Source organism: Oryx dammah, unplaced genomic scaffold (assembly GCF_014754425.2).
Source record: "Oryx dammah isolate SB20612 unplaced genomic scaffold, SCBI_Odam_1.1 HiC_scaffold_28, whole genome shotgun sequence".
Classification (NCBI taxonomy): domain Eukaryota; kingdom Metazoa; phylum Chordata; class Mammalia; order Artiodactyla; family Bovidae; genus Oryx; species Oryx dammah.
The window spans coordinates 64,438,011-64,447,216 of NW_024070212.1; the positions used below are offsets into that span (position 1 = coordinate 64,438,011).

The 9,206-nt window shown below is 44.4% G+C and overlaps 1 pseudogene; it reads left to right on the top strand.

The window, feature by feature from the left end:
• Positions 1-6,109: 6,109 nt before the first annotated feature.
• Positions 6,110-6,459, top strand: LOC120856552 (annotated as a pseudogene).
• The last annotated feature ends 2,747 nt before the right edge of the window (positions 6,460-9,206 follow it).

A 9,206-nucleotide genomic window follows, 5' to 3' on the forward strand; every position in this document is an offset into this window, starting at 1 on the left:
TGAGCTCCTATCAATTAATGTTCCCTGGATTCAGGAGTTCTCTTGTGTTCAGGATTTGGACTTAAGCCTCCTGCCTCTGGTTTTCAGTCTTATTCTTACAGTAGCCTCAAGACTTCTCCATCTATACAGCACCTATGATAAAACATCTAGGTTAATGAAGAAAAGTTTCTCCACAGTGAGGGACACCCAGAGAGGTACCCAGAGTTACATGGAGAAGAGAAGAGGGAGGAGAAGACAGAGGTGGCCAGGAGGATAAAAGGCGGAATCAAAAGGAGAGAGACAGATCCAGCCAGTAATCAGTTCCCTAAGTGTTCCCCACAGCCTGGAACACACAAAGAGATTCACCAAGTTGGGTAGAGAAGAAAAGGGGGAGGAGGGAGATAGAGGCGACCTGGTGGAAAAAAAGGAGGGTAAAAAGGGGGAGAAAGCAATCAGGCCAGTGATCTCACTGCCAAGTAAAAATGGGTATTGAAGATTGGGTTCTTAAAGGTACAAAGTTGATAACAAATACCAAAAAGCAAAGATTAAAAATCTTGAGTAGAAGTTAGATTCTCAAATATTAAAAAAAAAAAAGTCACAGAAATTATAATATATATATATATGAAGTTTGCTTTAAAAATAGTGTATTTTTTTGCAAGGTAATAGTAGGTTATAAAAATGAAAATTAAAGGAGTAACGGGGCTTAAAAATAACAAAAATATACATTTTTTTAATTTAAAAAGTGATAATAGTAAAAATATATCTGAGACTTTCTCTGGAGCTGTTGTGGACAGTGTGGGGTCAGTTCATTTTCAGACAGTTCCTTGGTCTGGCTTGTACTTCTCAAGGTCTATAGGCCCCTTCTTATGTAGTCAGTGCTACCTACAGGGTTTTAATCTATTGCATCTGTCACTTCCAAAGCGGTTCCCTCTACTTATTTTAGCTGCTTCTGTTTGCTTGTCTCTTCAGTGTCTAATTTCCGTCCTGCCACAAGGGGCGCAGTGGTGGTCAATTTTTTTTAGGCTCACTTGTTCAGTCATGCTTTGGGGAGGGAGGAACACTGCAAAAAATATCACTGGTGTGTGTTTACAGTGATTCAGCCACACTGGGTTTGCCCCCGCTCACAGCATGTGTGCTTTCCCAGTCTACACTGCTCAGACTCCAGGTTGCTCTGCCGGAACTGTCTGATGCAGGCCCTGGTTTGCATGCACTTCCCAGGTCTAAGCCACTCAGGTTCAGGTTCTCGGGTACTCCACAAAGGCATAGAGTTGGTTGGGCCTGCATTTTGCACCCGTCCCAGGTCCAAGCAGCTCAGGTGACCAGGTCCTTAGTGCGCGTAGTCACCCCCAGCTGAAGGCTGTGACTTATCCGCTCCCTTGTCCCAGCCTCTCAGTTTTCTGGGCGTACAACAGGCACGCCTTCTCAGATGTGCCGTGTGTCTCTTCTGGGAAGCTGATCTCTGGCTACGACCCTCCTGGCAGATGTCAAACGTCCAGAATCCCAAGAAGTCTTGGTTAGCAACGAAGTCTGCTTGGAGTTTGGTATAGGATGCCTCTCTGGGGCTGCAATTGCCCCCTTCCAGCTCTGGCTGCCTTCGCCTGCCTGTCTCCGGTGGGGGATGGGCCAGTCCACAGCCGGCTAGCTCTGCTCAGTCCTTTGTTCTGTGAGCATGCCTGGCGGTGGTTAGGGCTTTTTGAGGGATCATGGGATAGCTATCCCACTGGGTTGCTATCTCAAGCTAGTTCCCTCAGATTGCCCTCAGGGCATTCAGGCCCAGTCCTTATCCTAAGCAATGCTGCCTGCTCCTCCCTGTCCCTCCCCTACTTGCTAGTGAGGAATGGGAGCCTCTGGGCTGTTGCACCTCTGGGAGTTGCTGTCAAACACATAATCTGTGGGTTTTAATTATTTATTTATTTTTCCTCCCAGTTATTTTGCCCTCTGAGATTCCAAGGCTCCCCACAGACCCACCTGAGAGAGTGTTTCCTAGTGTTTGGAAACTTCTCTCTTTTTTAAGACTCCCTTCCTGAGATGGATCTCTGTCCCTACCTCTTTTGTCTCTCTTTTTTATATTTTGTCCTACATCCTTTTGAAGACAATGGGCTGCTTTTCTGGGTGTCTGATGTCCTCTGCCAGCATTCAGAAGTTGTTCTGTGGAATTTGCTTGGTGCTCAAATGTTCTTTTGATGAATCTGTGGGGGAGAAAGTGGTCTCCCCGTCCTATTTCTCCACCATCTTAGGACCACCTCCAAGACTCTGACTTTGAAACAGACATCTTTTCTCTCATTCTAACTTGATGCAAAGAGAGGAACGGATGAATTAGAATGCAACAATATCTATGAACTATACTTTCCTGTTGTTGTTTATTCGCTAAGTCATGTCTGACTCTTGTGACCCCATGGACTGTACAGCACACCAGGCTCCTCTCCCCATGGGATTTCCCAGGCAAGAATACTGGAGTGGGTTGCCATTTCTTCTCCACATTGCTAGGTGAATTCTTTAATCAATGCTTTAAGGCATGCCAGTGGTAAAGAATCCTCCTGTCACTGCAGGAGATGCAGGTTCCAACCCTGGGTCAGGAAGATCCCCTGGAAAAGGAAATGGCAACCCACTCCAGTATTCTTGCCTGGAATATTCCCTGGACAGAGGGGCCTGGTGGGCTACAATCCATGGGGTCACAAAGAGTCAAACATGACTGAGCACAAAAGCCCATGTCCATAGAGCACGCAGTTGACTGATTTACCTTGAGTTTAGAAAATGCTACACAGTAAGGAGTATAATTGTGTCCAATTTATTGTGGATTAGATATGGTTTTTAAAAAATAGTCATCTGATACTGGAAACTAGGTCCATTGTCAGGAGTCTAACATTCTCTTTACTGTAAAATAAGGAAAATTCATTATTTAAATTTTCATCTTCCTTTTATCATAATAGCAATCTATATCAGCCATATTGCCTATACTAGTTCTACTTTCTTTTTCCTGGATCCCAGCCCATAGGAGTTAACTGGGTTCCCCTCAAAAAGAAGATATTCTAACAATAAAACAAAATTATCTCATCTCTGTAGAAACCCTTTTTTTAAAAAGTTATAGTCAGTAATATTGCATTAACTTTGTATGGTGGCTAATGGTAATGACACATGGTGGTGATCATTTTGCAATGTATACAAATATCAAATCACTATGCTGTACACCTGAAACTAATACAACACAGTATATCAATTATACCTCAATAAAAACTATTTTTTAAAGGTTAAAGAATTTTCCAATACGTATAAAAGATACCAGCAGCTGCTCTATTTCATAAGACAATATTCTTATGACAAAACTTGGGAAACAACAACCCAGGAAACATCTACAGTGACTGTCCCTGTGAAATAAACATCTGTGTTGATGGGAAATGAAGACACACACACATCTGTATTCAGAATTCAAACACAATTCCCAAGTGAAGTGTAAGAATTTCACTGGTTTTTATGGGAAGAAAAAAGAAAGATCTCCTAAACTTTGTAAAAATTTTATATAACAGCAACCAAATTCAACTATACAAGACTGTATCCTTCATGTGTGTTTGGGGGAACAATTAGGAAAATTAAAACTGTTTTTTTTTTTTTTTTAATAAGCTGAGTATGTTCAACAGTCCCTACCTCAAGCCTATGATCCTCCTGTCCCACTGATGCTAGCCTGCTATTTGTCTATGATGACGGTTTCTTTCCTGGTCTAGTCATTGATTTTTCCATTCTATAAAACACTTGGTCATGAATGTTATGTTTACAGGCTCTGTTGCAGAAGCATTCCTGTAGACCACAGGCAGCAGGGGCTGTCAGTCATGTGCCACTACCTTGAAAAACTACATATTCCTCCCTTGTATTCCCATTCTGTCTTCCAAGGGTAGCTCACAATGGAAAGATTACTTCACTGGTCTTAAAAACACACTAGAGCAATCCCACTTGCTAAAGGAACCACACCCTGCTTGTCACAAAAGAGAGAATACTAGGGAAACACAAACATGAGAAAATGATATATGTGAGCTCATCCTGTCTCCTTTTGAATGCCAGCCCCCTGAGGGCAGGAAACATTTCTTCTTGGGGCTCCTTATGGAACCAAGTGTCCTCTATAGACGAATGAATTTATAAAAGAAACTGAGGATGAAACTCAAGAGGCTTTTCTTACTCTTTACTCTCCATTGTTTATTTTTGTCTCTATGTAAAACCAAATTTTTAGAAAGGAAAGGATAAAGGAGTAAGGATAAGTGAAAGAGAAAGCTTAAAGGAGTAGTGTAGCACCTTATATACACATCTGCCAACTTCAAAGACAGCCCACAAGATGGGCACTATTACACCCATCTCAAACGAAGAACTTGAAGTTCATAAGGTGGTGTGTAACTTGCCATACCATACAACTAACAGTTGGCAGAGCCACGTTTCAAGCTCTGATGAGTACCCAGAACTCAGTGTTTGTGTACTGCCAGATAAGCGCAGAATGTTTGACAATCAGTTGAGCTAAGAGTCTGAACAAAAAAACCACACTACCATGATCCTAAAATCTGACAAAAAACCAGTAAAGTTAAAAAATTTATCTTGGGGACTTCCCTGGTAGTCCAATAGGTAAAACTTTGCACTCCCAATGCAGAGGGCTTGGGATCAATGCCTGGTTAGAGAATTAGATCCCTCATGTCCAACTAAGAGTCTAAATGCTGCAACTAAGAAGCCCATTTAGAAAACTAAAGAAACTTAGAAAACTAAGATCATGGCAACTGTTCCCATCACTTCATGGCAAATAGATGGGGAAACAATGAAAACAGTGTCAGACTTTATTTGGGGCAGGGGGGACTCCAAAATCACTGCAGATGGTGACTGCAGCCATGAAATTAAAAGATGCTTGCTCCTTGGAAGAAAAGTTATGACCAACCCAGACAGAATATTAAAAAGCAGAGACATTACTTTGCCAACAAAGGTCTGTCTAGTCAAAGCTATGGTTTTTCCAGTAGTTATGTATGAGTTATGTATGTATGATGTAAGAGTTGGACTATAAAGAAAGCTGAGAGCCAAAGAATTGATGCTTTTGAACTGTTAGAGAAGACTCTTGAGAGTCCCTTGGACTGCAAGGAGATCCAACCAGTCCATCCTAAAGGAAATCAGTCCCGAAAATTCATCGGAAGGACTGATGCTGAAGCTGAAGCTCCAACACTATGGCCACCTGATTCAAAGAACTGACTCATTTGAAAAGACCCTGATGTTGGGAAAGACTGAAGGCAGAAGGAGAAGGGGACAACAGAGGATGAGCTGGTTGGGTGGCATCACCAACTCATAAGACATGAGTTTGAGTAGGTTCTGGGAGTTGGTGATGGACAGGGAAGCCTGCCATGCTGCAGTCCATGGGGTCACAAAGAGTTGGACACGACTGAGCGACTGAACTGAACTGAATAGCCAAAACAGATACATATTAAAACAACAAAAACTTATCTCCACAAGAAAGCAAGCTTAGGAAAGCATCTATAAAATTTCTACTTTTAAGTAGATGAGTCCTCTGTAATAAAGTAGCTACAGAATGTTTACATAATGAGGCAACTTGTCTTATGGGATTACTACCTACAAAGGAGCTAAGAGTTGAGTACCATACTCTCAATACTTTCCTATAGCTAAGTAGCAAATTGCTACAAATTCAATGGCTTTAAAAAAATACTACTTATATGAGGGAGGGGATATATGTATACATATAGCTGATTCACTTTGTTGTACAGCAGAAACACATTTTTTCAATTAAAAAATAATAATAATTTTTCAGAAGTACGACTTACCAGTGCACAGCTTTGTAAAAGTCCAGCATAGCATGGCTAGGTTTTCTATTTTCAGTATTACAAGGCTGTGATCAAGACCTTTTCCGGGAGCAAATGCAGTTCCAAACCCATTGTCATTGCCAGAATTCAGTTCCTTGCAGTTGTAGGACTGAAGTCCCTATTTTCTAGGTAGTGGATGCCAACCTGGGAAGACTCTGCATTTAAAGTGGCTACATGAGGTGGTTTTCAGCCTGGTGGGGAGGTGCGTGGATGCTGGACTGGGACTCTGGACCCCAGCCCTTCTCCCCTCAAGTAAGAGTCCAAGCAAGCCCCCAGCGACCTCAGGGCCTTCAGCCATGGGTTCTCTGCTTGCAAAGGATGCCTACCTGCAGAGCCTGGCCAGGAAAGTCTGCTCCCAGCTCAACCCAAGCCACAGAAGCACAAGTCTGCTGGCAAAACTCGAGTCTCAGAAACTGTTAGGCCCCCCAAAAAGGAAGAAAGGACAGGAGAAAGCGTGAGAGGAGAAGGCTGTGGAGCCAACAACACGGGCGCCTGCAGAGAAGTCTCAGACCAGGAAGACTGCCTCAGCCACTGCAGACGTCCTGGCCCAGGAGCCAGAATCAGACTGCCTTGGATGTCCTGCGTGAGAAGATACAGAAGTCCGTGGGCCACGGCAGCGCCAAAGAGCTGTCTCCCCAGCTTTGAAGAAAAGATGGCGGAGAAGGCAGGAGCAGGACCCGAAGAGGAGCAAAAGGAAGGAGAGCAAAGGTGAAGGCAGCCCAGGCCTCGACGGGAACTGAGGCCACAGAGACACCCGTGCCTGGGTTGCTCTTCAATAAGGTGGAGGTGACCGAGGAGCAGCCCGCCAGCAAGAAGCAGGGCCTGAAGTAGAGCAAAAACCAAAACTCACACCGCTGATGAGCAGGAACTACTGGCAGCGCCCGCAGGCGCCACGGGCCGGGCTGTGGGACCTGGACACAGGCAAAGCCAGGGAATTCAAGGTTAAAAGCGGTAAAAAGAAGATCCGCGACGCTAAACACCTGCTACTGGAGGCCCCGAGGCATCAGGTGCACGTGGGCGAAGCACCGTGGAGAAGATGCCGCGTGGCCAGGACGGGCTGAGGCGGGGCAACGCCTAGACAAGGCCCCCAAGAAAGGCCGGATCCTGTCCCGGAGGAGACCGGCCTGGCGTGAGGGCCAGGCAGCCAGACCCCGTCCCGCCACGACCCCAGCCCTGACCCAGGCCGAAAGTGGGCATTTGTCCTGCTTGCCTCTCCCACTTGTGTAGAGGGCTCAGGCTGCACGTATAAAAGCACCTTCAGATCTGGGGGAGGGGTGGCCCAGATCCGGCTTCCAGCCTCCTCTGGTGAGGTGGACGGCTCCCTGAAAGTTGCAGGGTTGGGGCAGGAAGCAGTGAGGAGAGAGTGGGCATGTGGGAGGCACTTTCCTGGCCCATTTTCCTCTCCCATGTCCACAGGACCAGCAGCCTTAGTGACTGCTGTGTCAGTCCAAAACTCGGTTGGAAAGGGCAAAAATCAACTCCTATAAGGCAGAGCTGAAGATGGAATTGACCGGTGGGTAACTGTGAGTAGGTAGGACCATCCTCAGGTGTGCCTGGAAGTGAATTATTCTATTTGCGGGCTTTCTAGTGGCTCAGTGGTAAAGAATCCACCTGCCAGTACAGGAGCCAGTGCAGGAAGCCTGGTTTCCACCCCTGGGTTGGGAAGATCCCCTGGAGAAGGGAATGGCTACCCACTCCAGTATTTTTGCCTAGAGAATTCCAGGGACAGAGGAGTCTGATGGGCCACAGTCCATGGGGTCACAAAAGAGTCGGAGCAATTTAGTGATTAAAACACAACATACAACAGAACCACATTTATCTGCAAGTTGGGTAAAGATTAAAATTTAAGACGAGCATACACATTAAAAATGTCCTAAGATAACTACTACAAGACAGAAACAATGTTACCAAAGAAACATGGAAAAAAAAAAAAAAACAAGGAAAAATGGAGTGGGATGGACAGTATCAGTCTAGAAGAGAGGAAGAGTAAAACCTAGAACTGACTGAGGATTAGTTCTAGGAGGATGCAGAGTAAGACGGCAGAGTTAAGTCCAAGCCCACAGGCAATCAGAATGAATGCAGGACAAAACTTGGATGAATTTTATGGTATGTGGATTATATTTCAATAAAACTGTTAAATAAGAAAATAAAATAAAATGGTCATGTGATTAGGTCAGGGCCACCTGAATAATCTCTTTCCAGTCACATGCATCATATAGCATGACCTAACATGACCTAACCACAGGAGTAAAATCCATCAAACTCCCAGTCTGGGGAACTAAGCAGAGGAGGAGGTAAGACATCTTGGAGGCTATCCTAGCACTCTGGTAGGAAGTGATATAGATTAAAAGTATATGGCACACATGATACATTGAACAAAAGAAACCAACACGAAAGAGTACATGCTGTTTGATTCCATTTTTATGAAATTCATAATAGGAAAAACTAGCCTGTCCTGCCAGAAATCAAGATAGTGGTGACCCTTATGGTCAAGGAGGGATGGAAATAATAGTGCAGAGGAAGACTTACTCATTCAATAACCACATTGAACACACCTGCCAGAGGCTAAGTTAAGAGGATTCTGTGGCAATCAAGCCTCTGTCTTCATGGAGCTTTAAAAATCATCAGGGAAGACAGAGACCATTAGAGAAATATCTACCATAAATTGTGATAAGCATCACACTGAGGGAAGTGGGAGGTCCTCTGAACGCATATGGCAGGGGGACCTAAATAGTTTAAGGGCTCCAAAAATGACTTTTAAATGGAGGCCTGAATTAGGCAGGCAAATAAGGGAGTAACAGTTAACATAGTGACTTTGGTTGACTGTGAACTGATCATTACTTACCTATAAGATGTGACTAAGAAAGGCCACGTGGTCTGCCTCTCCATCGTTGTGAGAATGGTCTCAAGGTGAGTGGAAACACCAGTCCTACTCTAAACTGCACTGGTCAAGCAATTGCTTTCTTGCTATGACATTTTGTGCTCTGGATATTCTTCCATAAAATGAACATTGACAAGATAGAGTGACTTGAAAAATAACCACCACATTGACACAGGAGCCTGAGTCCGTGTGCAGAGGAATACAGCAGAATGCACAGTGGCTTCTGGCTCAGGCTCTGGAATCAGACTGCCTGAATTGTCATCCTGTCTCCACCACCAGCCACATGTCCATGGTCATTTACTGTCTGTAAGCCTCCACTTCATCAACTCTAAAGTAGGGGCAGTATTGCTACAGTGCTAAGAAATCTTTAGAGGATGGCTTTTTTAAAGAAAACAGAGGGACTATATAGATGTCTTGAGGTGGAAGAAGCATAGGTGTACAGCACAGTGCTGATAGATTGTAAATGCATTCAAGAACTCCTCTCTGGCCATGCTTTCAGACTCACCAGCCAT